The sequence below is a fragment of the Petaurus breviceps genome, unplaced genomic scaffold, assembly GCF_028583685.1.
Source record: "Petaurus breviceps papuanus isolate PSGF00001 unplaced genomic scaffold, PetGlider_PUasm1.0 188, whole genome shotgun sequence".
NCBI classification, from domain to species: Eukaryota; Metazoa; Chordata; class Mammalia; order Diprotodontia; family Petauridae; genus Petaurus; species Petaurus breviceps.
Genome location: NW_027185804.1, coordinates 36415198 through 36440881, shown reverse-complemented (window position 1 = coordinate 36440881; position 25684 = coordinate 36415198). Strand labels below are relative to the sequence as shown.

Sequence of the window (25684 nt, the reverse complement as noted above, 5' to 3'; positions counted from 1 at the left end):
AATCATTATCCGAGGGGGAAAATAGAAGCAAATGAAGTTTCAAGCCTAGAATCTTTGGATAGAATCCCTTTTATCCTCAGTCTGGTTAGGTTTGGTTTCCTTTATGTAGTTTAATCTACAGGTTAGTTTTTAGAGAGCTGTGTTGCCTCTTCAGTTATATGAATAGTTATCTAGTCCTAGGTTTTCTTTAGAAACCCAAAATGGATTTTGTCGACATCAGCTTTGTCCTTGGTTGGGGGCTTTTTTTTCTGCTTTGAGAATTCATAGAGGGAATGTGTTAACACTGCACATGATTTATTATAAAACAATTATTTCTCAAAATAGTTTTTTTTTTTTGCTTTGTATATTTTTCTGTAGTAGTAGTTTGTAAAACTTTGCTATCCTTCCGAGGTCTATCTGGAGCCCTTAGTTAGTAGTTCTCCGTGTAGGAATGTTGACCTATAAATTTTAGACTAATTTCTCAATGACTTTTTCATCAGCCCAGTAATCTTAAAGAAGGGGTGGTGATCCAGATGTTATAACTTGAGCTGTTAATGTTCTGATCCATTATCTTTGTGTCTATACCTTGCCATTCCAAGTTGAGATGTGAATGTAACGTCATTTTTCCCTACCCTTTAAGACTTTGGAAGTTGACTTTTAAAAACTAGCCAGTTAGCCCTCTGACAACTATGCTAGGCTTCTGACTTGGAGCTTGTTTTGGAAGTGTTTCTATTGCAGACTCTTTCTAAGAGGATGCTGCTTCATGGGGAGAGAGGAAGGGGATGGGGCCTAACAGGTTGGTGATCTGGGCTTTCTTTTGTAACTGTTTGTGAACTTAGGGGGAAATCACTTAAGCACAGGAGCCAGAAAGATGGGTTTGTTTTATTGTTTTGGCTGCATTGAGAATACAAACTGTCAGTACTTGAGGAGAAGGAGCGGCAGAAAAGAATTGATTTTTTTCTCTACTGCAGATCCAAGTATTGTTAACCATGTGCATCTCTGAAGCCTCCTGTTTAGAAACTAAGCAGCAGTCGATCTGTTCAGTCAGTTAACTATCAGAACCAGCAAATGTTTTTTAAAACCGAAACTTAAAAATAATCATAATAATCTCTGGATAAGTTGGAGGATGGTAACCATAGCAACCACTGGCTTAGGCCTTGTGTCCAGGGCTTTGGTTATATTGGTAAAGCTTCAGAACCTTTGGTGACCAAGTGTAGTCACTTGTGTGGGGAGGTGGAGGCCCCAGGGGCTTTGGGTGGCTGGAGCTGAATTGTGTCATACCTATAGGCTCTATTACCTTTTTCTTTTAAAGATGTTGGGAGCTTGATTCTCTTGCCTGCTTGTGGAGGTGCAGCTGCATGTGAAAATTATGTGGGGCCTCCTGCAAAAAGTTTTACATAGCTGCAAAATAGTCGTGGGTATTAGTCCTCCTGTGTGTCGGGCGTTTGTTTTGTTGTTGGGGATAGGGTCGGGTTGAGACCTGTGCTGTCACATCCCCTTTGTGGAAATTACCTGCTATTTATTTTGTATGTACTTAGACGGGCACACGTTTCTCTTCATAGAATTCGGGTTCTCTGAGGAGGATTGTTTCTTTCTGGTCTTTGTACCTTCAGCAACTGTCCTAAGGCCTGGCACAGGATACTGACAGCTTAATAAGTGCTCCATGATTGATTAATTGGGGACTCCCTCAGTCTGGGCTGCTGGAGGGCACTGAGAGGTTATGTGGGGGGTGGGGAAGGAGGGCATAGCCTCAGGCTCTTCAGAATCTGAAGCCAGGCTCTATTCACCAGGCTCATTATGGATGGTGGGTATGGTAATTGTGGGATTTATGTATCTTTTGGGGGATGGTGCCCAAAAGTCAGTTCTGATAGGAAACCCAACAAATAATATTTTTTTCAAAGTATATTTTCAAATTGACCAAGTTAGAAGCTGCTATACTTTGGACCTTGCAGAGAAAAAAAAACCCAAAACTTAACAGAATTTTCTGCTCTTTAATTGGTACATTATTCCATATGCCCATCTTGACAGTATTTTGTATGTGAAAATGCACTGATTCAGATATTGAGTTTTACAGATTGTGCTGAAGGTAATCTCTGTGGTGCCCCAGAAGAGGGAACAGAATTGTCCCTTCTGACTAGCTCTTGCCAAGCCTTGAAAGATGGTCCAGACTTTGTTGAACTTCTAGCAGAATGCTATGGCCTCTGTACTACAAGTCCCAGGATGCAATGCAATCCTTTATTTGTCATCTGGTGAGAGCATTGCATGCTGGGATTTGTAGTTACTTCAAACTGCTTATGGTACTCTTCTCACATTGTAGAGTCCATTTAATGCAAATTGGGGCAAAGCCTGAGGTTTTTTGAAAAGCAGTAATCACTTTCAGTAGAGTGAATTTTGGTTGTTATTGTTTTATGTGTTAAACAATTAACTTCATAATGAATATTTAAAATAACATTTCCTTTAGTTTTAAATTAGCTTGATTTTTACCAGCTTCTTTTAAAACATATGATAACGAATTTTAGACACAGATGCATGATTTTTGAGGGCTTTAGGGCTCTCCAGGCTTTATGTTAAGTAACCTTGGAGTTCCAGCCTTAGGTACTTAAATGTTTTTGGAGTTGAAGATACTGTGGACAGTATTGGTGATCAGGGGTGTTGGTGATGTTGGTAATGGTGTGTACCTGGCTGTTTCCTCCTTTAGTGTGATGCCTTTATAGTTTGGTAGTTAAAGATAAACTAAAATACACTTTTGGCCTGCCAAGATAAGAGTGTGCAGTTGCAGTTTTCCTTTGTAATTTTCATTACCATCACGGACACTGTGTAATAGATGGAAATATGTATTGCTGAAAATGATTAAAGTGTTATTTGTAGGAATGGAAAGCTGAAATACAGAAGTTTGGTCTGCATGGCAGCCATGGGAGTTCAAGATACTTGGTTTCTTCAATTTCTTGTTTGTGTTTCTGTTTCTAAATTTTAAGTTTGGCTAACTTTGAAGTGAGCCAGCTTTTCTGCCTCATTAAAAACATTTAAAATACAAAATCTATACACAGACCTTGGAGTAAGAAGACCTGAATTCCAGATCTTGCCTCCCTCTTTTACCACCTGAGTAAGTCACTTTATCTTTGTGGGATTCTGCTTAGGATTACGTGTGTATAAACGGAGGGCTTTGGAATAAATGGCCTCTGAAGGCCCTTCTATCTCTGTCTCTGTGATCTGGTAAAATATGCAGAGCATTTTGTGTATATCAATAAAGTTACGCAAATACAAATTTGATCATTATTGATCATCAGAAGCCCGTGATAATATCAAGATCGTGGGAATAAAACCCTATTATAGCCCCCATGTGGGTTTTTTTTAAATCACAAAATCCTAGAGGTAAAAGAACCCTGATTATAATAAAGTCTAACTTAATAATGTTTTACAGATGAGGAACAGATCCAGAGAGGTGTGTTCTTTAAGACGCTGCCCTGGTTAGCAGCAGAGGGGCCAGGTCAGACCTCAGCAGTTCTGACTTCCAGGCAGGAGTACTGTGCCTTTTGTTACTGTGAAGAGTTAAGGAAGTTTAGACTGGACCAGTGTGTGAATTTGTTTGGCTTGATAACACTTGTTTGGTACAAGGGGACAGGGAGAGATCAAGATGGAAAAGTAAGACTTTGAAAAGAGAAGAAGAGTGTCAGTGAAACTGACAGTTTGCAGAAGAGAATAGAAATTCAGAAGGGGGACACAAGACCAGCGGGACACTGCTAGTATTACCTGTTAAACTTAATATATACTTAAAAAACCCAAGTCCTGTTTTTTTATATAGAGATATGTTCATCTTTGTAGTATGTCAGATTTATTATAAAAAAGCGTATAGCCATGTATAATATGATCTTGGCAAAACTCTACCTTCCAAAATTTAAAAAAAAATTGTTAACCCTTTCCCATCTTCTTAGTGTAATGGGTGTTGGTGTCAGGAAGGCCTTGGGTTCAAATCCTACTATACTTAATTGCCATATGACCCTTGGGCAGGTTACTTACCTTGGACTCAGTTTCGTTGTCTGTTCAGATGTGGAGGGGTTGGACTTAACCTCTGAAGCTCCTTAAAGCTAAAAATTTATGATGCATTGTAACCAATGGGAAGAAGCAGAGTCATGTGCCTGGGGTTTTTATTGTTTTTTATTTTCCCCATACTTTGTTTTAGGCAACCTCTAATTTCTTTTAGGCCCTTCCTGCCTGAATCTTATTTGTATGACTGGTGTAGACCTGGACTAATATTTTTCTTTTATCTGGAAGGGAGTCCAACTAGAGTCAAACAGACCATCCCTACCATTTTGTACATGGGGAAACTGAGGCTTTTGTCTGTGCTTAGTAATTTGTGTAAGGAACCAGTTTGGAGATCTTTCCGGTCTTCTTGGCTCATTTCTGTCCTAATCTTATTTTCTCTGCTTCTTATGTGGAGTTCACAGAATATTAGAGCTGAGAGCTACTGTGTGGATTTAAGAGCAAAACTGTGCCTTTAGTAGCAATTATTTGAATACTTATTTACACAATAAACCTACTGTAATACCAGGAACCTTTTCTTCCATAAATAATGCAGGTTAGAATAGTCTTAATGTGCTCACGTTAGACGTTAAACAGCTCCTTTGGAGGTGTTGAAAGTTTATTGTATCTGGGCTGATGTCTGCCATCCCATGATTAATTCTATAGTTATCTTTTTTTCAACCCAATAATAAAAAGAGATGAAATTCAGAGAGGTAGATCTTTTAAAAATAAAAAACAAAGAAAGATTTTTTAAAAATCAGGTTTTTTCTGTGACCAGTACAAGAAGAGGGTGATGTAGCACCGTTTGTAGCTTATACCTCCTCATATTTTCCATCCACTAGCATCTGTGTTGATAAGAATGATAGGCATATGGGAGGAGGGAAGAATTTGGGCTTGTCATATTAAATAGGTTAGAACTGTACAGTCCTAAGGCTTCAATCATAGAGATTCTGGATTCCTACAGAAATCCTCAAAGTCAGGTGTACATTGATGAAGTTGCTGCAAAAAGTCCAGATTTGGGGGATGGGGAGGGATGCAAAGGGATAGGTTGAATCAAGTATAGATCAAGACGTACTATATTTGAAATTTGAAGAAATGATAGATTCAAAATTTATGTTCTTCCCCCAGTGACTTTTTAGAAAAGATACTTATATATGGAGATGGCCCATTTAAAATAGGCCCCATTCAGAGTATCACAGGGGTTGTGTTAGGTTACTATAGGAACCAGAGTAATTAATTTCAAGACTTGTATATATTTTTTAAAAAGATTTCTTTATGTGTTTTAGCTCAATCTTTGAATTATGCTGGTCACACAAATAATTGTGTTCTTGAACAAATCACATACATACATACATGTGTGTATGTGTGTGCTGAGTTTTAATGTTTGGAAAATTGGGAACAATATTTTTTTCTTCGTAGTTAATGTTAGTTGTTAAGCATTCTTGGCATATGTGTGATTAGTCTCCAGTGTTCTCTACAGTGATACTTGGGTTGAAACCTTTCAAGTAAATTGCTAAAAAGTTTTTCAGTTCCTGGAAATCATCTCTGATACTAAAAACATGATAATTTTTCCCATCAGAGTTGGATGTTAGAGGAAAATGGTGAGAATAGAAGTTAGAAATTTTACTTTCTTTTTGAAACTTCCAAATAAGTATGAACCCCCCAGTACCTTGTTCAACTGGAGAATTTGATTTACCAATATTTTGGGGTTAATTAGGTACCTTGATTTCAGGAAAAGCTTGTGATTGTCCTTGGAGATTAAAAGTACAGACAAATTAAGTCTTGTAAGCAAAGGTTTAGTGTTGTGTACTCCTTTCTGTTAGATTTTTTTTCTTTTCTCTGTTAACAGTGTTGTACAGACTATTAACAGTAGCTCCACTATGGTTACCTGTTCTGAATTTTTTGGATATGGGTGTGACTTGATCTATTCTTTATTTTTAAACTTTATAAATTGGGGTACTTGATTTCAGAATTAAATTCTAATGTTTCATTAGCACTCAACCTCCTAACATATCAAGTAATGGATGTAGAATGTGATTACAAACAATTTTTTCTTTGTTATGATGGTAGATTTTCTACATAGGTACCTGTTATGCATTGACTAATGGCATTTAAAAATAGATATTTTTTAAAGCAATTGGGGTTAAGTAACTTGCTCAAGGTTACAGGGCCAGTTACTATTTCTGGGTGTGGTGCTAAGTATCTGAGCCCGGATTTGATCCCAGGTCATGGCTCTTACTCACTGTACCACCTGGCCTCCCCTAAGCAATTGGGGTTAAGTAACTTGCTCAAGGTTACACGATCAGGTGTTTCTGGGTGGGTGCTAAGTGTCTGAGCCCGGATTTGAGCCCGGATTTGAGCCCGGATTTGATCCCAGGTCATCCCGACTCTGGGGCCGGTGTGCTTACTTGCTGTACCACCTGGCTGCCCCTAAGCAATTGGGGTTAAGTAACTTGCTCAAGGTTACACAGCCAGGTGTTTCTGGGTGGGTGCTAAGTGTCTGAGCCCCGATTTGATCCCAGGTCATCCTGACTCTGGGGCTGGTGCGCTTACTCACTGCACCACCTGGCCGCCCCTAAAAATATTTTTTAATATTTAGAAAAATAAATTTGCCTTTGGAAACAAAAGTCTTTACCATATTTGGGCTTAATAAAATTTTGGCCAACATTTCTTCCTTGGCTATAGACAGACTCTCAGGTATGAGTCTACAAGGTGTCCTGAACACCACTTTTCCAGGGAGTAAAACTCATTCTTGGAGTTTTTTTTTGCCTCCACGTGGGCTAGGAATATAGCCACTTTTGAAATCATCTCATCTCATCTCATTGGTTAAATACTTGGATGACACTAGAGCATTCTTCAGGTCTAGAGTAGGAATTCTTTTTGGATCGTGCCTGGGAGGGAATTCTGATTTGTGGCTGAGTCGAGCTTTCTGGTCTTTAGAACAAACCTACTCTTCATAAATTGTGAGGATTCCAAAAGGTCATATGATTAACTCCTGGTCTCATACTTACTAAATTAATGGGATCTCACTTTTCTGCAGATTTTTACAGGGTATAAAAGTGCTTTTTTTCATAGCCATGAGAGATAGGTAGTTTAAAAAGGAGGGAAACTGAGTCAGAGAGGTTCAGTGACTTTACTAGTGTAGGGGGTGTCTTTCCACCATGGGTATGATCCTCTAGTGGCTACTGCAGAGTTCTACATCATTTTAGGACTTTGGGGACTTCTGCAGCCAAGGTGGTTCTATATGGCAAGAAATAGATCCAACGGCCCCCTTCATCTCCCTCCATTTCAAACTCTAGTATATAGAAAAAGTTTTGACTGCCACAGTACCTTTCATTCCGAGGGTTTAGGACATCAAGGCAAAATTCTGTTATCCTCCCTCCTGAGTTAGGAACTCTCTGGTGCAGTGTCATGAGTGGAGAACTGAGGTACAAAGATAAACAGCAGAGGGTTCCTGGGTCAGTGGCAGTGCTGTCTCCAGACAGCTTTTGCTTGCTTTCTTCTATGCCTATCTGCCTGAGCAGCCTTCTTAAGGAATTGATCCGACTCCGCTACTCTCCCACTCAACCTTCAGGGCCTCCCTGTTGTCCCAAGGGTAAATACAGGACTCAGCCGGGCCCCCAGACCGCTGAAGACGTATTTCACATCATTCCCCTTCAGAGGCTTTGCTCCCACTTCACAGGGCTGCTTAGGGGCTGTTGGGAGAACTCTCCATTCTGCCTCCTGCCCCAGGTGGTTCTGGGCTGGATGGTCAGTCTTTGGCCCTCCTTCTTCCCCCTAAAATGACCTCAGCTTTACTTCTCTGTTTGTGAGTTAGAGGACTTCCACCAGAGGCAAGCTCTTTGAGGGCAGAGAGTGTTCGCTTTGTTTTTTTTATGCCCCGTGCTTGACCATAGTAGGCTGGCGGTTCATTCATGTTTGCACTGTTGAATTCTGTCTTGTGTTTACTTGGGTATAAGGCTGTCCAGGCTTCCTTGGATAACACTGATTCTTGCAGTATTTCCCCTTTAAAAGATTAAATAAAAATTCATGGATGCAGCAGGGGCTTTTGGGGGGATTAATTTCTTCTGTTTTGCTTCAACATTAATTTCTCCACCACGACTTTATCCCAGAGGTCTTCTTGTCTATTAAACCACTAGGCAGTACTTACTGGTTCTGTCAGTATCTTTCAGGCCCCACAGTGTTCTTGGGCCAAATGAAGTTGGGAGTCGCTGTTCTCAAACTCTTTTGCCTGCCTTTAAACACAGTGGAACTGGCTTAGTAGGTAGCCCTGGTGACAGCAAGAGGACAGTTGCTACAAGATTCAAGGCTTTAAGTTGCAGGGAGCCTTTGGGGCTTTCTGTATTTTAAAGAAGCCTATTTCTGTGGAAGGGGAGAGAAAGGGGGGGAGGGGGAGGAGGCCTGGGCAGGCCTTAGCTTAAAGGAGACCCCCTTATTGTTTTCTCTGGGGTCCGCCCCAGGGAGGAAGCCGCCCCATCATCTCCCCCCTTCAGGAATAGAGCCCAGGATAGCTTGGTAAGCGTCTTCTCACAGCGTGACGTGACGTTGCACGCATGTTAAATGGAGGTGGTGGTAGTTAGCTTGTGTGCCGCAGCAGTTGTGAGAATGTCCTCAGATCCTCAGACCTCTAGAGCTCGGTCAGTCTGAGTTACTGGAATCTTTCTTACTCCATGAAGGTCAGACTTCGCACCTTGGATTATTGTTAGTGCCCAGTTATGTGCATACACACCCTCCACCCCCACCCCCACCCCTGTTCCCATCCTCCCAATACCTTGTCCTTGTCTTCTTTTTGTGGAAGGGACTGATGCCTTTAACTTATCAGGACTTGAAACTAAGGATCCCATGAAAACCTTTGTGCTGTTTATTTCTTTTATTTAATCTATATGCAAAGCATATTGTAATTATTGTTGTTAGATGGTTTTAAGCTGCTGATCTTTTTTTGAGTGGGCCTTTGTGCTCAGGGGAGATTAGGAATGCCAAATTGACAACCTAGTATAAAGAAATAATGACCAGTGAAATAAAATAGGAGTTCAGCTCAAAAGCAAGCCAGATACAAATGTGGAATGAAAATATCTTTTAGTAAAATGTTAGCATGCTGTACTTGGAACAGATGTCACATTAATTCAAAAGAGAGCCCAGAAAATGTGGCAACTTTACGATGTCAATGGAGGGAAGTGCAGTAGCTCCCATTCTCCTTGTATCAAGTTCACAGGAGCCCCAGCCCAGCACTGCTCCACTCGCTATTTATTTTCTGCATGTGCTACATGTACATATATTTAAGGGAAATTAGTATAAATTGAATACTTAACATTTTGCTTTGTATGTACTTAAATTCATTGCCATAGGGGTACATGTTGGTTTGGAAAGCATCAACTTGTGTAGCATTAAGGATTCATGTTTTAAATATGCATTTCCAGAAATGCAGAATCCAGGAGACTTTGACCTTTACTGTACCTTTCAAGGCATGTGTATAATAATATGTGGTGTAGCCTAAAAAGTGAGCTTTTCATTAGAAGCCTAGTGCCCTGGAGTGTAAATATGGGCAAGTATGAGAGTTATGTTTTGCATTTTGGGCTTATGTTTAAGTTAATAATTATATTGGGCATTTACAGTTATTAGCCAGCACTGTATTCATCTCTCTCTCCCTCTCTCTCTCTGTCTCTCTCTGTCCCTGTCTCTCTGTCTCTGTCTCTGTCTCTCTCTTCTCTGTCTCTCTCCCTTTCCCTCTCTTTCTTTCTCTCTCCCCCTCCCTCACTCTGTCCCTCCCTTTTCTTTTGGAGGGTGTGTCTAAAGACTACTACCACCAAAGTAAGACAGCTGAATGCTTGGATATTGCTAGAGAAAAAAAAATAAGGAAAGGAGAGGAAAGGGGTGGAGAAGGGAGGGACATTTCACAAAAGATTGTATTAGAGCGTCTCTGATTTGCCCTCTTCTTGAAGTGCAGAGTTGGAGTGTGTATCTTAGTGTAGAGAGAAGCTGACGGGGCTCGTAACCAGATTTACGATGCTCTGCTTCCTGAACAGTGCAGTGATCTAATCATTAGGGACATAGCCTGTGTGCCTTATAGAAAACTCTGTTGCGCATGCTTATTATTATTCCCTGAGCTTTTCCCTAAATTTGCCTAAACACATGCTCTACATTTTAGAATTCATAAAATTTGGAGGGTTTTTTTTTTTTAGTTAAAGGCAATCTTATTTTCAAGCTTTGTAATTCATGTTAAAGGGAATTTAAGGATCATTTATCAAACTCCATTGTCCTTATCTATGGCTCCCCATTTCTCCCATGAGGAATGACTAAATTTGGAAAAATTTATTTGGAGAGGAGACCCTCTATCCCCATTCCCAACCCCACTCTACCCCAACCCCAGCTTATGGGAGAAAAAGAATATGGCAGAGGCAAGTGTAATTTCTTGCCCATAAATGAGGCTGTAAGAAGTACCACCCAAATAGGACTAGGCCATAAGTTTAACAGCGCCTTTTGAATATTCCAGGGCACTTTACAGTCATTCCAAGCCCTTGTGATTCTCTATGTTATTTCACAGCTGATGACCCGAAGGTCCAGGGATGTCTCCACAGCTCACAGAGGGCCACTTAGCATCAGAGCCAGCCTGGTGCCTCAGCACTGATGGGTACAGCCATTTGTCACCTGGTCAACACGCTGCTTATCGACCTTAGTGATGCTTGGTCATGCCGCCATAGTGCGCTGCACAGACTGGTGGTGTAAGGATAGGTGCCTGGACTTTTACGAGTAGAGGGAGTCCTGGGTGAGAAAACTCCCTTTGTCATGCAGGTTGGCACCTTCTCTGAAACCCAGAGCCCTGTGAGTGTAAGTGACTTGCCTAGGGTATGTCAGAGATGGTACTATATATTCCTGGCTCTGAGGCTCTCTCTCCATTATGCCATGCTGCCACACAGAAGCAGTGGATCTGGGTTCAAATCCCACCTCTGACCCTGGCTGGGTGACCTTGGGCAAACCAGTTGTCTCCCCAGGCTTCAGTTTCCTCATCTGTAAAATTAATTTGGACACAGTGCTTCAAGGTTCTTCCCAGCCAAGTCATTGCCTTGTTCCGAACTTCTTTTTTTAAATGAGGGGCATGGAGTCAGCTGTTATTTTCAACCCTAAACCTATAATCTGATGGTGGTGGGAACCTCTGTGCTTGGTACAAGTTGCTTATTTACCTTTCAGGCATTTTGCCTCCAAGAAATGACTTATTATCTTTTTCTATGATTGTTCCTGTTTCTATACTAAATCATTGTATGTTGCCTTTGCTGAACTCTGGGATGAAGAATGAGAGGAGAGAGAATAGTTTTGAAGTCTGTTGTTGGGGGACTTAAATATTTGAGTTTGAATGCTCATATCATTATCTCTACTCAGTGAGAGTAAAACAGGCATCTTTAGGGGGGTGGGATGGGGTGGTGAGGGGTTAAGAAAGATGGTCTGTATCTAAGCATAAAATACTTGTTTTTCTATTACCTTTCACCCACATCTCTGTCATTTTAAATCCTACCTTCAAGACCTCTCTCAGATATTCTCTCTTTACCAGACACCACCTCCATCTCTCTGGGACCTTTTTCTTCTTTGAACTCTGGGGGCACTTGTTTATTCATCTTAAGACCATTTCTCTCTGTTCCCTTCATCATAGAATCACAGAATTTCAGGGTTAGAGATCACTCTAGAGGACCCTAGCCCGGCCCTTGACTGAACCAAGAATGCCCCCTACAACAGGGGTGGCATCATCTCGCTTCGGCTTCCTAGGCCAGTCCATTACACTGTGGCTACCTTTAACTGTCAGGAGGTTTCTTATTACATGAAGCCAGAATTTGTGTCAGTGCAGCTCTCAGCCACGGCTTCAGGGTCTGCCAAGTCTAGCCCCCTGGTAGGTAAGGGCTCTCGAAGACAGCTGCCTTGTCCCCAGGAAGCCTCTTCTCTGGCTGTCGTCATGCTTCTTGCTCTTGCAGCCTGTCTTCCCAGCAGGATCTCGAACCCCCTATCAGTGTCCATTCAGAGCCCTTTACTGGCGATCAGTGTTCTTTCTGAAATGGGATTCCCATAAATGAATACTATGCTCATCTATGGTCTGACCAGGCAAGGGGACCTCAGCTCTGCCCCTTCTTGGTCCTGGATGTTGCTGCTTTTGACTTGACCTGATGTGCTTTTTTTTCTGCCTGCTATTTCACATTGTCGATTCATAATCTGAAGCTTGATAAAAGCCCCCCCGGGTCTTTTTTCAGACACACTGCTATCTAGCTACACCTCCTCATTTTGTACTTTGGAAAAATTTTTTTTAATCCAAGTATAAGACTTTACATTTATTTCTGATAAATTTCATCATCATTTAAGTCATTCAGCAAACATGAATCACTTATAATGTGCCATTCACTGAGCTAATCACTGGGGATGAAAAAAGCGAAAGATGGTCCCTGATCTCAGAGAGCTGACCTTGTAATGGGGGAGATCATATGCAAGTAGCCCAAGTACAAACAAGGTATAGACAGGATGGGCTGGGGATGACCTCAGAGAACAGGCTCGAGAATGAAGGAGGACCAGGAAGGATGTCCTACAGAAAGGAGGATTTGAGCTGAGAAGTGAAGGAAAGCCAGTAGGTGGTGAGGAGGGAGAACGTTTCAAGGGGGGAGGAAGTCAGTCCCATGAACATGTTTGGAGTTGAGAGATGGGGTGTTACTGTGGGAAGTGGCAGGGAGGCCAGTGTTCTTGTATGGGACCCTGTATGTCAGCAGGAGTTAGGCCATGACAGGCTTCTGAACTAACCAGAGAATTTCTAGGGAGCTACTGTAGTTTATTGAGTGGGGAGCAGGGGGTGACAAGGTGAGACCTTGATCACTTTGACAGCTGGGTAGAGCCTGGGTTTGCTCCTGCCATTGGAGTCTGAGGAGATATTTGTGGATCCTGATTCTGTTACCCAGTGGCTTTGCTCTCCCTCCTAGGGCTATGTTACAATGTTGTGCTGCCTGCTTGAGAAGCAGGAGTTCTGGGACAGCCACGGACCCCCTACTTCCTTACTCTAGAGATGCCCTTCCAAGTTGGGCATTTAGCTATTTACAATATCCTTCCCCGTACTGGTAGCTAGCCCACAATGCTTCTGTCTGTTTCACAAGAAGTGAGAGACTTCAACTAATGACTTGTTAAAATCTGGGGAAAACTCTATCTGCCCTTTTCTCCTGACTGACACCGAGCTTCTGAGCCAAGCCCTCACCTGCTTAGTGCAGTGAGGGGGGGTGGCCTCTGAGGTCCTTGCAGGCTATAAATCTAGGCCCCTCTTTTCCTGGGAAGTGGTCTGTGCGCCGCCAATGCACTGAATGGGACTGGACGGATACTCTTACTCTGAGTCTGATGAGTGTGAGTTTGAGAGTAACTTTCTGGAATCATAAGCACATTGTATTCATTCAAACCGCCGTAGTGTGTAATAAGTAAGTTACCAATTACAAGTTACAGAATTAAGGAATTGTAGAGTTTGAAGGGGCTTCTTCTAGAGCATCCCTGAAGCAGGAAGCTTCTCTACAGGGTTTCCAACCAGTAGTTATACACCTTCTACACCAGGTAGAGCTTCACTGCCCGCTTGAGGGAGCTCATTCCATTGGCAGAGTGACTTGCACTTGAACTCTTTGTACTAGGAAAATACTCAATTTTAAAAGGCCTTGTGAGTACAGAGAAATTAAGATCTTAGACTTAGCAGCAGAGATTTTGAATTTCGAAGGGACTCCAATGATTATCTAATCCAGTCTTTTCATTTTATAGATGAGATCCAGAGAAAGGACATGCTCCATCATCCTCTCAGTTCTAGAAATTGGAAACCATTCAATTCCACAATCATTTGTTCTAGTCCCAGAGCCAGAAGTCAGCTTCTGCAGAGATGCTGAGTTCTGGTTATCCCTCAGGACTCCTTCCAGGAGGTTAGCACCTCTGTTGACAGAGTCTGATCAGAGGTTCGATGATGACTTGGCATCACCTTTAGGGTGTATTTGGAGGAGCCTTTGTGTGGTAATGCCACTTTGCACATAAAATCAAGGTGAAGCTGAGAAGGACAGGTTCCTGACCCCCCTCAAAGCTGGACCTGCTGACTGTTAAGGGTCAAGCACCAATTTGTCAACTTTTGGAGGATGGGACATGGGTTAATAAGTATGTCCACCTAGCCCAAAGGATGAAAGAAGTCAAGAAAATTTTTTTTCTTGTTGCATCTGTGAGCTTCATGGCAAAAGTGAAAGTCCTTATGATGTTAATATTGAAAATATTTTCATTCAGTAGCAGAAACTTAGTATAATTTTTCCCCCCCTTAGTCATTAAGGGGAGAAAGCCTTGAGTATGTGCTGATAGAGGACTACAAATCTGACTGTGGGTGGTGTGTTTATTATGTATGGATAATTTACATTTCATTAGTATTTTATGTAAGCAGAATACTTTACAGCCATTCTTTTCCCAAGTTTTGTAAAAGTTCTTAGTGAATTTTCTCCTATGCTGTTGTGCTAAGGAAATGTGAGGTTCGAACATTAGCAGGGATAGTTTTGTTAGTGGCGATGCTGGGTTTAAATTCAAAAGCTGGGCATTTAATTCACTATTTGGTTATGTAGAACATAGTAACATTTGGTAGATGAGTGAATATTTATTCTATTGAAAGTCTTTACTTTGTTTTCTTGATGTGTATGTGTATGAAATTGTTAATTTTGCTTGTTCTCAAAAATGCCTAGTGCAAACATGTATATTGATGTGTTTAAAGTGTATTTGGGAAATGATCAACTTTTCATGTTTAAAAAGTAAACGTAATAATGGTTGGTAAAAGTTACTGAACCATCAACTTTTAAGGTAAAAACTGTTTTTGGTCATCACATTAATTTAATATGCTATAGTAAATGATATATAGATGTTGGAGAGAGACCCCACTGAGTTATTGAGGGGTCATTTCATGCTGAAGAAAATGTGATTTTCCTGCACATTCAGTCTTCGCCTATTTGAAATAACTAAGAAGGGTATCAGTTACTGTAGCATTAGTTATATTTTGTGCTATGAGCTGGCCTGTTGCTTGTTATTTCAGTATGGGCTACCAAGAGAGGTCAGTGCCAGATAGGCAAGAGTTACTGAAGTTTCACACAATTTAAGGCAGCTCTCTAGTTATTTCAAAGATCCTGGATTCTGTAGTAAGCCCCTCTTCCATGGCCATACCTTCATTTTCATTTAGCATGGACTTAGAGAGTACTTAACTTGACTGACAGTTAGAATACTAGAATCTAAGCAGCTGTCCCTCATTTGTGTTGAAGCTTTCATTTGCTTTCAGAAACAAGGGGTATTTTATTGACCTTCAGTTCTTAGAGTTAAGTTCCAGTGTCTAGAAAGCCAGAAACTCTTTCGGAAGTCTGAACACATGCACATGCGAGGCCTGTTCATTGTCTCGCCACTGCTAGTTAGGTGATTCGGCCTCACCTCAGAATTTCTTTGCTTTTATTAGTTTAAATTAAACCCTTAGGGGTAATTATTCCAGCCCAGTGCATGGAGAAGCAGTCAATGGGAGGTGTGCAGCTAGGCCCCAGTGCAGTGTGTAGAAAATGTACCCATAATGTTGTGATGTTGCTTGGAGTATTTAGTGTAAGGCATAGAGGGGATACTTATTTAGCAGGACTTTTAATAAGCTCCCTCTGCACCAAAGAGATGATTTTAAAATTTCACTTAGGAAGACTTTGTAGTATTCCCCAGTAGTGTTCAGAGCAGGAAAACCTTATCTAAAAGAAAACTTATTCCTTTAACCGGTATGCGTTTAAGTGGGCTTTGCTATGCTTGGTTTCCATGGAAATAACGCACAGCTAACGTTATTTATAAGGTAGAAGTAAAATAGGGTGCCTAATGGGACCCCCTGCTGCTCTGATGAAGAGACTTGGGGGGGGGGGAAATCCATGCTCATGGGATTTTTTTTTTTACAAGGTTAATGGAAGCCCTGATTTCTGCCTTCTGTTAAGAGAGCATATTTTTGGTTTTAAAGGCTAACAACATCTAGCAAACAAGTCTTTTTGGGGAATCTGTATTACTTTCACTTTCAGGTTTTAGGATCATTTATCAGTGTGATGAAGACATTGGGTTTCAGACCCTTGTTGTTTTGTTTTGTTTTGCCTTAAAAAGTCAAATTCTCCTACATTCTGTTTTAGTTTGTCAGTAACATTTCAATATACAGATTTAAGAAATGTTTGGTAATGAAAGCAATGACAAAAAAACCCAGTGTGTTGAAGCAAATACTGAGTTTTTTTAAATGTGAATCAGAAACATTTCTTGAGTTTGGAGGCTTTACTCAGGGTTATTTTTTGTTTGTGCTGTGTAGCTGAATCTGCAGTCAGCAGAGAAGATTCTAATTTTCTGTTGGGTTGGAATCACAATTTTCCTTTTTTCTTTTAGAAATGGATTAAGCAGTTACCAGTCCAACTTGATCCGAATAAATGGTGTTAATTTTTTTAGCCTTTTGAAATGTAGATTTGGGATAAAGTCTTGCCCTTTTTTTCTCCTCTATCTCTCCGGTATGAGAAATATGCTAGGTCTGTTCTTAGAGTTTTGTAGGCCTGCAGCAAAGCCTTGTATTTCTTAAGCCCCCTCAGGTGAAAGAACATCATCCTCTCCATGTTTGTGTTTGTATGTGAGAGACACTAATTTTTCAGTAGCCTGAAAAGCACCTGCTCATTTTCCAGCTTCATGAACGAAGTAGTTCTGTCATACAAAAGGTGCTGTGATTTTTATTTCTTTAGTTGGGGTCGTCCTTGGCAGCTTGGGATGGTTATCTGCTTGTCTGGAGGTGCTCTGTGATGATTCTGGGCTGGAGATAGAGTCCCCGTATTCCCCTGCCTATATGTGTTTTTAAAGCAAGGACTGTAGTACGCTTCTGGTGCTATTAGGAGGAGGAGTTTTTGTTGTCACTTGTGTTTTTAGACAGACTTTTGGCTCTAGCTGGGCTAACTGAGCTCTGGGAGTATGTGGCTTTGTTTTGTTTTGGTTGGAATCCTACTGAATTTTTTGTGTTTGAGGGGATTTCTTATTGTCTTTGTTTCACTAGTTTCTTCTGCTTGTTTTAAAAAGGATTCCCTTGGTATTTAAAAATGTTAAATTTGTGAAGATGAAGCTTTTTCTTGTATATTTCCTAATTTGGTGTTTATCAGTGACCTTCCTTAGTGATTGTTTGAATTATCTATGTGCTTTAGACACACCAGAATTTGGGGCTGTTATCCCATTGCTGGGAGCCCAACTCCCAAGTAAGTTTCTGTAAATGCTGTGCTGGGCATTGAATCTCCTCCTCTGCTTCTGTTTCACACCCACATCTCCCATTAGTGTTAATAGGAGGCCCTCGATTAAGTCCCTGGACACCCAGATAAGCCCGGATCCCTTTGTAGTGCCTCACTGGTACCTCACTTGTTTTTTGTTATTGGCGACAAGAGTTTTGGTCCTGGGGTTACCGATTGTTATTAAAATAGGAGTTGTGTTGTCAGGGGATGTAGGGGGATTTAAAAATTCTGATCTGTAATTAAGAAGTTGCAGTTACGATGATGACTTAGAAATGTTTACAGCTTGTGAGCTGTGAAAGTCTGAGAATGATGAAGTCTCCAAGTTGACATCTCAAGCACCAGCATAAATGATTCTAGAAACTCAGGTCTGCATGGTCAGTAACCCTTAAACGAATGAAGATCCAGTGGCCTGTTTGTCTTGTTTTTTACTTAGTAGGCCCCTTTGTATTTTTAGGTTTTTAGTCCCCTGTACAAAAGACTTCTTTGGCTCCTTATTGCCATTAGGATAAAATGGAAATTCCCTCCACAAGTTGGCTCCCTCCTCCCTCTCCAGCCCTATCACAGTACTAGCCCTTAGGAGCTGTGGCTTCTCACTGTAAGGTAGCCTTACAAACTGTTCCCCAGACTGGGACATTCCATTTCTTGCCTCCAGCCTCCTCTTGGTTTCCCCCAAGGCACGGTGCTGGTGCCACCTCTTTTGGGAAACCTCCTCAGATTTACACACTCACTCCCACCTTTCCAGTTGTTACTGCTCTCTTACATCTTAGTTTTCTTCTTATTTATGTACATAGTGTATCTTTCCAGTAGAATGTAAGCTCCTGGAGGGCAGACACTATCTCCTGTTTTTGTCTTTGTCTTAATTGAAATGTACTTTAACATTAGATGGCATATAGGTCACAGGTCTGGTAGTTTAGTCATTGGGTTTGTCTGTCTCTGCCTCTTGTATTTTTAAAATTAAATTATTTTATTTTATTTTTTTGGTTGTGGTGCATCCATTCATTTGAGAAATAATTATTCCTACCTCCCGCAAGAGGCCTTTCCTGGTCCCTTCTTGAGTCTATGTTTTTTTTTAGTTGTTTATTTCAGGGTGGCTAGGTGGCACAGTGAATAGAGCACCAGCCCTGGAGTCTGGAGGACCTGAGTTCAAATGCAGCCTCAGACACTTAACACAAAAACTAGCCGTGTGAGCTTCGGCAAGTCACTTAACCCCAATTGCCCTACCTACCCCCCTCCAAAAAGCAAAAAAATATATAGTTATTTATTTCTGATACTTACTTTATTTGTTTGCTTTTTAATTTTAAAGACTAGGTCTTCCTGGCTCTTCTAGGCTACTCAAGGTCTGGCCTCACTTCGATCTCCATGGGAGCAAACCTGTTAGTGAGAACAGCTGGTCAGCTTGGCCGTCCTGATCTCGGAAGAGATCCCCCAGTCCCAACCCCTGGCTTTGCCAGAGTACACCCAAGCCTAGCTGGTTTTGCCTTTCTTGGTGTCTCCAGTACAGTGCCTGGCATATAGTGAGTGCTTAGTAAATAATAGGGAGCATTTATGGAGTGCTTAGAGCCCTTTACAGATGGTATCTTATTTTATTGTCACAACAAACAAATGCTTTGCTGAGGGTCACACCGCTAGTAAGTGTTTGAGGCCCAGTTTGAACTTAGGTCCAAAGAATAAATGCTTGTTGATTGACTAACATGTACATAATACTGTGTTAAAGGGTCGTGGGTACAAAAATGCTTCTGATAGTTCTCCACAGCCCAGTTGGGGAGCCAGGATGTAGAAATAGCGGTGCCAGGTAGAGTCAGCAAGTATGAAGGGGCAGCTAGGTAGATCTCTGGGCCTGGATTCAGGAGCCTTCGACCCTTACTAACTGGGTAACTCTGGGCAAATCACTTAACCCCATTTGCCTTAGTTTCCTCATCTGTAAAATGAGCTGGAGAAGGAATAACAAATCACTCCAGCGTCTCTGCCAAGAAGATCCCAAATGGGGTCACGAAGAGTTGTGGTCCTGAACACCACCACCAACAGTGAGGCATTAAGGGTCATGTTATGTGCTAAGTTCCAAAGATACAGATAGAAAAAATGAAACAATGCCCCCTTGCAAGGAGCTTACATTCAAATGGTAGAAACTACAAGGACGTGTACTTTACATAAATATAAATACATTTATTTGTACACCGATACACAAATACAAACAAATACATACAGAGTTATTAAATAGAAGGCAGTTTGGAAGTTTGGAAAGACTTCCTTCAGAAGATGGTTCTTGAGCCGCCTCTTAAAGGAAAGACTTTTAAGAAGGAAATAAGAAGAATGGGCTTCTGGGGGATGGAACAGGGAAGGATGGCAGGCTTGGAGTTGGGGATAGACAACTTGCAGGCCTGAGTGGAGCAGGAGTCCCACTTTTAGAGCAGTAGTTAGAGATCACAAATGACAGATTTAAACCAGGACAGGACCTTAGAGGTCGCCTAGTCCAGTGCCTTCGTTTTACAGATGAAGAGACCGAGGCTCAGGAGGGTCACGGTTACCCATTACGTGGCAGAGAGGTTTGGTGAGGCATGTAGAGCCAGATGGCCGAGAACGTCTTTGGAGCTTGAGACTCAGCGAGTGAAACAAAGGCAGTTCAGGTTTTCTAATAACTGGGTGCATTTCCGTTTTAGCGGCTGTTGTTTCATATGCTGTATGCCTCCTCATTCAGTAGCTTTGAAGCTGCCTGTGTTTTAGTCATTTCAGACCCATAATAACTTGAGGTAGAAGAGCAGACCCAAACACCCAGTGAACTTTTTCACTTTGGGCTCGGAGGAGACATTGCAATCTTTAGCTTTGAAAGTTTGGGGGCAGTCTATGGATTGTCGTATCTCTTATTCAGGAGCTTATGTCCTGTTACCCTGTTTCCTGTTCACCTCTAGCTTATGAAGTTTGTAGTGGGATTGGATCATTTTTAATTAGTTTGGCTTAAATAAACTAGTCAGATCCAATTATTGTCAATTAAAAAGTGCATCCTTATTTAACATACCTCAATGTCTTCAGTCTTCACAGTTCACTGACATTTATATGGAATTTTAAAGTTTATAAAACATTTTTCTCAGTGTACATTGCACCTGTGAAATAGTGAATTACTTTAAAAAAAATAAGATTAATTGCTAACTATCTAAAGATGAAAGTTTTGCTGTGTACATAATGGAACTTAGTATCTTTCCCCTTGATCTGAGATCTCTTCCTTATTTTCCCCTTTCTGTGGAAAATACGTGTCCTTCATCCGTGGAGTCACTATGGAATCTTGAGATATGAAAGGGGCCCCCCACAGCTGCCTCCTTGCCCAGTGTGCCCTGGAGATAGCCTTTCTTCTGCCTAACAAGGGAGCAGCTGATTGCTATCTATTGAAAAGGAAGGCCATTCCACTTGTGGGTGGTTATGATTCCTGACATTGGGTCTCCTGGTTCTGACTTGGGGGCAGGGTATGTTTGGGGAGAACAAGTCCATTCTCTTTTAGAAATACTTGTAGGAAGCTGTCCTGTCCCCCTGGGGCTACTCCTTCTCCTGTTCTTTTGTCCATTCCTCATCAGTTCTGAGCTCACGTGCAGAAAATCTTTCCTCTCAGTTGCTCTGTTTGAGGCTCTTGCCGATTTGTCCTGGTCCTTCCTGAAGTGTGCCCTGTGCTGAACAAACCCCCTTCGAGGTGGTCTGACTGGAGCAAAGGCCCTTGGGACAGTCACAGTCTTGTCTTTTCTTAATATCAGATAAAATATGATTCCTGTTTTTTGGCTGCCATATACTGATAACTCCTGTTGACCATACTCACTTCTTCCGCTTCTGCCATATCTCTTCCATTTTCATTTGCCAAGTCCACCCTACAGCATTTCTTGCCTGGGTCCCCTGCTGTCTACTCACAAAGCCACTACTTGAATTCAGGCCTTCACCTTTACCTCCTTAATTGGTCTCTCTGATTCTAATCTCCTCCTCCCTTCTACTTGCACATGGCTTTTCAGAGTAATCTTCCTGAGATGTAAGTCTGACCATGTGACTCCCGCTCAGAGGTCTTCAGTGCCTGCCCTCAGCCCTCAGCCTGGTGTAGAACACTCTCCACAGTCTGGCTCCAGCCCACCTTTCCAGACTTATTTCCTGTTATGTTCCTCCATATCATCATGTCCCAGTCTGACTGCCCTGTTTGCTACTGAGGCAATAACTTGACATTCTGTCTGTCTCCTGTCTAGTGCCCCTCTGTGAGGTCTGTAATGTGTCTTCCTCTTTACCTCTTAGAGTCCTTACGGCACATGCTACCTTCTGCTGGAACCCTGTTCTAATGCTCCCTCCTCCAGCACTTCCTCAAGATACCCCGAATCTACTTAAACAGGATGTAGACCCCTGCCCTAACGGCGCCCTCGGCAGAAACCAGCCTTGGCTTGTTTCTTTGTGCCTCTGGTACCTAGCGCAGGCCTTTCACCTAAGGAGATGCTGAATAAATGTTCATGAGAGCCATGAGTGGGAACTGAAGTTACATCTAATTTGGTGGATTAATCATGAATATCTTTGGCCAGCTTGGGGAAGTGAGACCATGGGTTGCCATATTCATCCCCAAAAGGAATAGATATTTAAAATAAGCTCATGTGTTCTGGACATAGTTTCCCAATAACACATGTGTAGTTTAAGAAAATGTGTATTTTGAACTTTTCGCTATTGTAGGTATTGAGGAGAGCAGAGAGAGAGAAAGAGAAGAGAGTGTTAATGTGTGTGTGTATGTGGTACTTAAACTACAAAATTTAGACTGTTTCAGTGAAATCAAATATAAGAAGTTTCATCTTCGATTTTTTGTTGTTTATTTGTTTCAGTCATATCTGACTCTCCATGACCCATTTAGGATTTTCTTGGCAAAGCTGCTGGAGTGGTTTTTCATTCCCTTCCCCAGCTCGTTTGACAGATGAGGAAACTGAGGTAAACAGGCTTAAGTAATTTGCTCAGGATGATGAGTCTTCTTGGCTCCAGGCTCAGCACTCCATCTGCTTCGCCACCTAGCTGATGCCCCTCCTTGCCTTTTTTTGCTGAATTTGAGTTTACTGGATCATCACATGACCAAGAGTCTAAGCTCTCCCTCCACAAGCCTTCCCTTCCCTCACTTCCCCCAATGTTCCCATGCGGGCTCATGCATTCGTGTGTGTGCACATGCACACATGTGCACACACACACGTGCACACACACGTGCACACGCCCCAACCCACTCTACTTTTGGAAGACCTAGAACAGAATTTTTAAAATCCTCCTGTCCTGGGGTCAGTTTATAATCAATACTGATGGGGGAAGAGGAAAGGAAGGAGCTAAAGGTAAGCCTAGGACAAGGAAGAAAGAGAGGAAGGAAGAGACCCCACAAATCCAAGTCCTGCTCCCATCACCAGCTACTTTTATAGATGAGGGTCCTCTGGGAATCCTGTGTCCCTGCTTTCTCCTTCCTGGTAGGGCCCCCATCTTGGAATTAGTGGCCTACTAATCTTGTACAGGGCAGCTGGATGGTGCCCAGAGATACAGCGCCAGGCTTGGAGTCAGGAAGACTCATCTTCCTGAGTTGAAATCTGATCTCAGACACTTACTAACTGTATGGCCCTGGACAAATCACTTCATCCTGTTTGCCTCAGTTTCCTCATCCGTCAGACGAGTTGGAGAAGGAAATGGCAAACCACTTCAGTATCTCTGCCAAGAAAACTCCAAATAGGGTCATGAGGAGTCATGAACCAGAATCTTGGATGAGTAATGATTTGTATTTAAATCATCCTTTACTGTTCCAAATTCAGCAAACATTTATTAGGCAACCAGAAATGGCCCCTGCCCTTGAAGCACTTGTGGCATGGCTATGGTGTGGCCGTGGGGCCGAGCTGGGAGTTGGGAGATGAAAGCATTTGTTCCATCGAGCAAGTTCAGGATAATTAAGTTACTAGCAGGCGGACCAGGAAAGGCTTCCGAGCAGAGTAGCCCCAGACGAACCTTAGAGGAAGGTGCAGGTCCTTTGGGGGCCAGGTGAAGAGTGAGGGAGGCCCAGTCGGTCCAGAGCTGTGGCGTGAGGAGTTAGCCCCTCTGACCTCAGGCAGCTCCTGTGTTTTGGCAGGTAGACCAAAAGATTCCCTTAGTTTGTGTGACCCTCAGCCTTCCTGTTTAAATATGGATGAACTATTACGCTTTTCTCCTTTTTCAATTCCCAGATAATTTCTCCCCCTTTCCCCTTACATACAGGAAAAACATCTCTTTAAAGCCATATTTTCACTTCAGTGTTTCCCATGATCAGATACGATGTTGTTGTTTTTACATCTATTCGCTTTGTTCCCTAGCATAGTTGCCTTTCAGATTTCATAAACACTCCTTGAATGGCTCACCTTGGGATGGCTCCCCTTTGTGAGGATGGAGGGATGATCCCTGGTGTTTATGCCCTATTCTTTTAAAGAGTAGTGGGCACAGAATGGTGAAAAGGCCTGGACTCTAGATTGAAGCCTTGGCTTGATCCTCTGGTTCTACCACGGTAATGAGCCGCGTGACTTTGAACAAGTCACATGCAGTGTTCTGAGCTTTAGTTTTCTCATCTATAAAATAAAGGAGAGGAACTGGATGGTCTCAGAAGCTTCTTCCAGCCCAAAAATTCGGCGATTCCTCTTCATTGGTTAAGGATTCACTTTGTTCTGGGCTTGGAGTCAGGAGTACCTGCATTCAAGTCCAGCTCTAGGCACTTGCTGGCTTGTGACACGGGTCAAGTTACTGGACAAACAGCTTTGGTTCAGTTTCCTTAACTATGAAATAGGGATAATGACAACACTTGTTTGTGTTGAGTCATTTTCAGACTCTTCATGATCCTGTTTGGGGTTTTCTTGGCAGAGTGATTTGCCATTTCCTTCTCCAGCTCATTTTATAGATGAGGAAACCAAGGCAAACAAGGTGAAGTGCCTTGCCCAGGGTCACACAGGGGTTGGATCTGAGCTCAGAAAGATGGATCTTCCCGACTCTAGACCCTGAACTCTACACACTGTACCACCATTACTACATGTTGAGAGGAAATTTCACCTAGTGAGTTCCATTTGAACTTACAGAGAAACAAATAAATTGGATTATAAAAGTAAGAAAAAAAAAGATGAACTCTGGGACCAAATATTGGCAAGAAAATGTGTTGGAGATAGAATATATCTTCCTTATGTCATTTATTCTCTACAACTTTTCACTTAAGGTTATGTTGGGATAATGGGAAAATAGATATAGAATTGGAAGAGATCTTGGAGACCATTTAGTATACAACTCTTCATTTACAAATGAGGAAATTCAGACCCAGAGAGGTGACCTTGTTTAAGCGTATACCAGCTGTTAAGTGGTAGTCTGGATTTGAACCTGGCTTCTCTCACTACAATTTCAGCACTCTTTTCTCTGCATCATGTTGCCTCATAAAAAATTTTGCCCCCAGGACCCTCCTAGTTTCTCATCCATCTTTCCAAATGTACTTTTTTGGTCTCATTTACTAGTTTCTCATTTACATTCTAGACCTTAAATGTAGCTGTCACTGTAGTTTCTATCCTTGGTCTTTCCTCTCTGTTCTCTCCCTTTATGATGTAGTTCATTCCTAAAGCTTCAGTTACCAGCCTCATGCAGATAGCTTTGCCATTTTTATCTCCATCTCTACCCTCTTCCCAGAACTCTGGTCCCATTTTCCCAGCTTTCTGTTGAATTATCTCCATCTGGACGGAGCCTCTTAAGACCTCAGAACTAACCTCATCATCTCCCTCCCTCCCTCTGCCCTGCCATCCCACTCCCAAATCTTCTGGATAGTTTCTTTCTCTTGATGGCACGACTTCTGTAGCTCATAATCTTGGAGTCCACTTTGACACTTTCTCATAAGTCACAAATCCATTCAGTTTGTTGTCTTTTTCTATGTTTTATCACATCTGCCTTCTCTTAGCTGCTTTTGTTTAAGCCATAATATTTTCACACCTATAGTCTCTCTAATCCTTTTACATTACTCACTACACAATTAATTTTCCAAATGTATCACTGTTTATCATCATTCTTCTACCCAAAGCTCTTTTTAGCATCTTCCTTTTTCCTACTGAGTAAGATAGAAACTTCTGATTCTGGCCTTCAAGATCCTCCACAATCTGACTTAGCATATACTCCCATCCTTATCTCATACCATTTCCATGCATGGACTCAATATTTTAAGCCAGTGGGACTACTCTTTGATTCTCAGTCTCTTCTCTTTCATTTCCAAGCCTTTGCTCACATCCCATCTCATTCCTAGAATAGACTATCCCGCCTACCAAAGTTCATTTTTTGAAGTTCCTCCATTTCTTCAAGGCCCATTTCAGGTGCCAAGTCTTTCATGAATCCTTGCCTTTTTTCTTATACCGCTACCCTCAATGTGAAAGTGATCTACCCCTCTTCACATTTCTCATGATCTG

The 25684-nt window shown here is 41.9% G+C and overlaps 2 protein-coding genes across 13 annotated transcripts in view; both read left to right on the top strand.

The window, feature by feature from the left end:
- The window catches only part of PHF21A (PHD finger protein 21A), a 218285-nt gene that overhangs the window by 5627 nt on the left and 186974 nt on the right, over positions 1–25684 (top strand). Inside the window, exon 4 of one of the 12 annotated variants that reach the window (XM_069091507.1) lies at positions 22094–22196. The exons of the other annotated variants lie outside the window; for them this stretch is intronic. The gene's annotated coding sequence lies outside the window, so the exon portion shown is untranslated. The remainder of the gene's footprint in view (positions 1–22093; positions 22197–25684) is intronic. 12 annotated transcript variants of the gene reach the window in all.
- PEX16 (peroxisomal biogenesis factor 16) overlaps positions 4298–25684 on the top strand; it is a 239331-nt gene continuing 217944 nt past the window's right edge. Inside the window, exon 1 of the mRNA XM_069091514.1 lies at positions 4298–4302. The gene's annotated coding sequence lies outside the window, so the exon portion shown is untranslated. The remainder of the gene's footprint in view (positions 4303–25684) is intronic.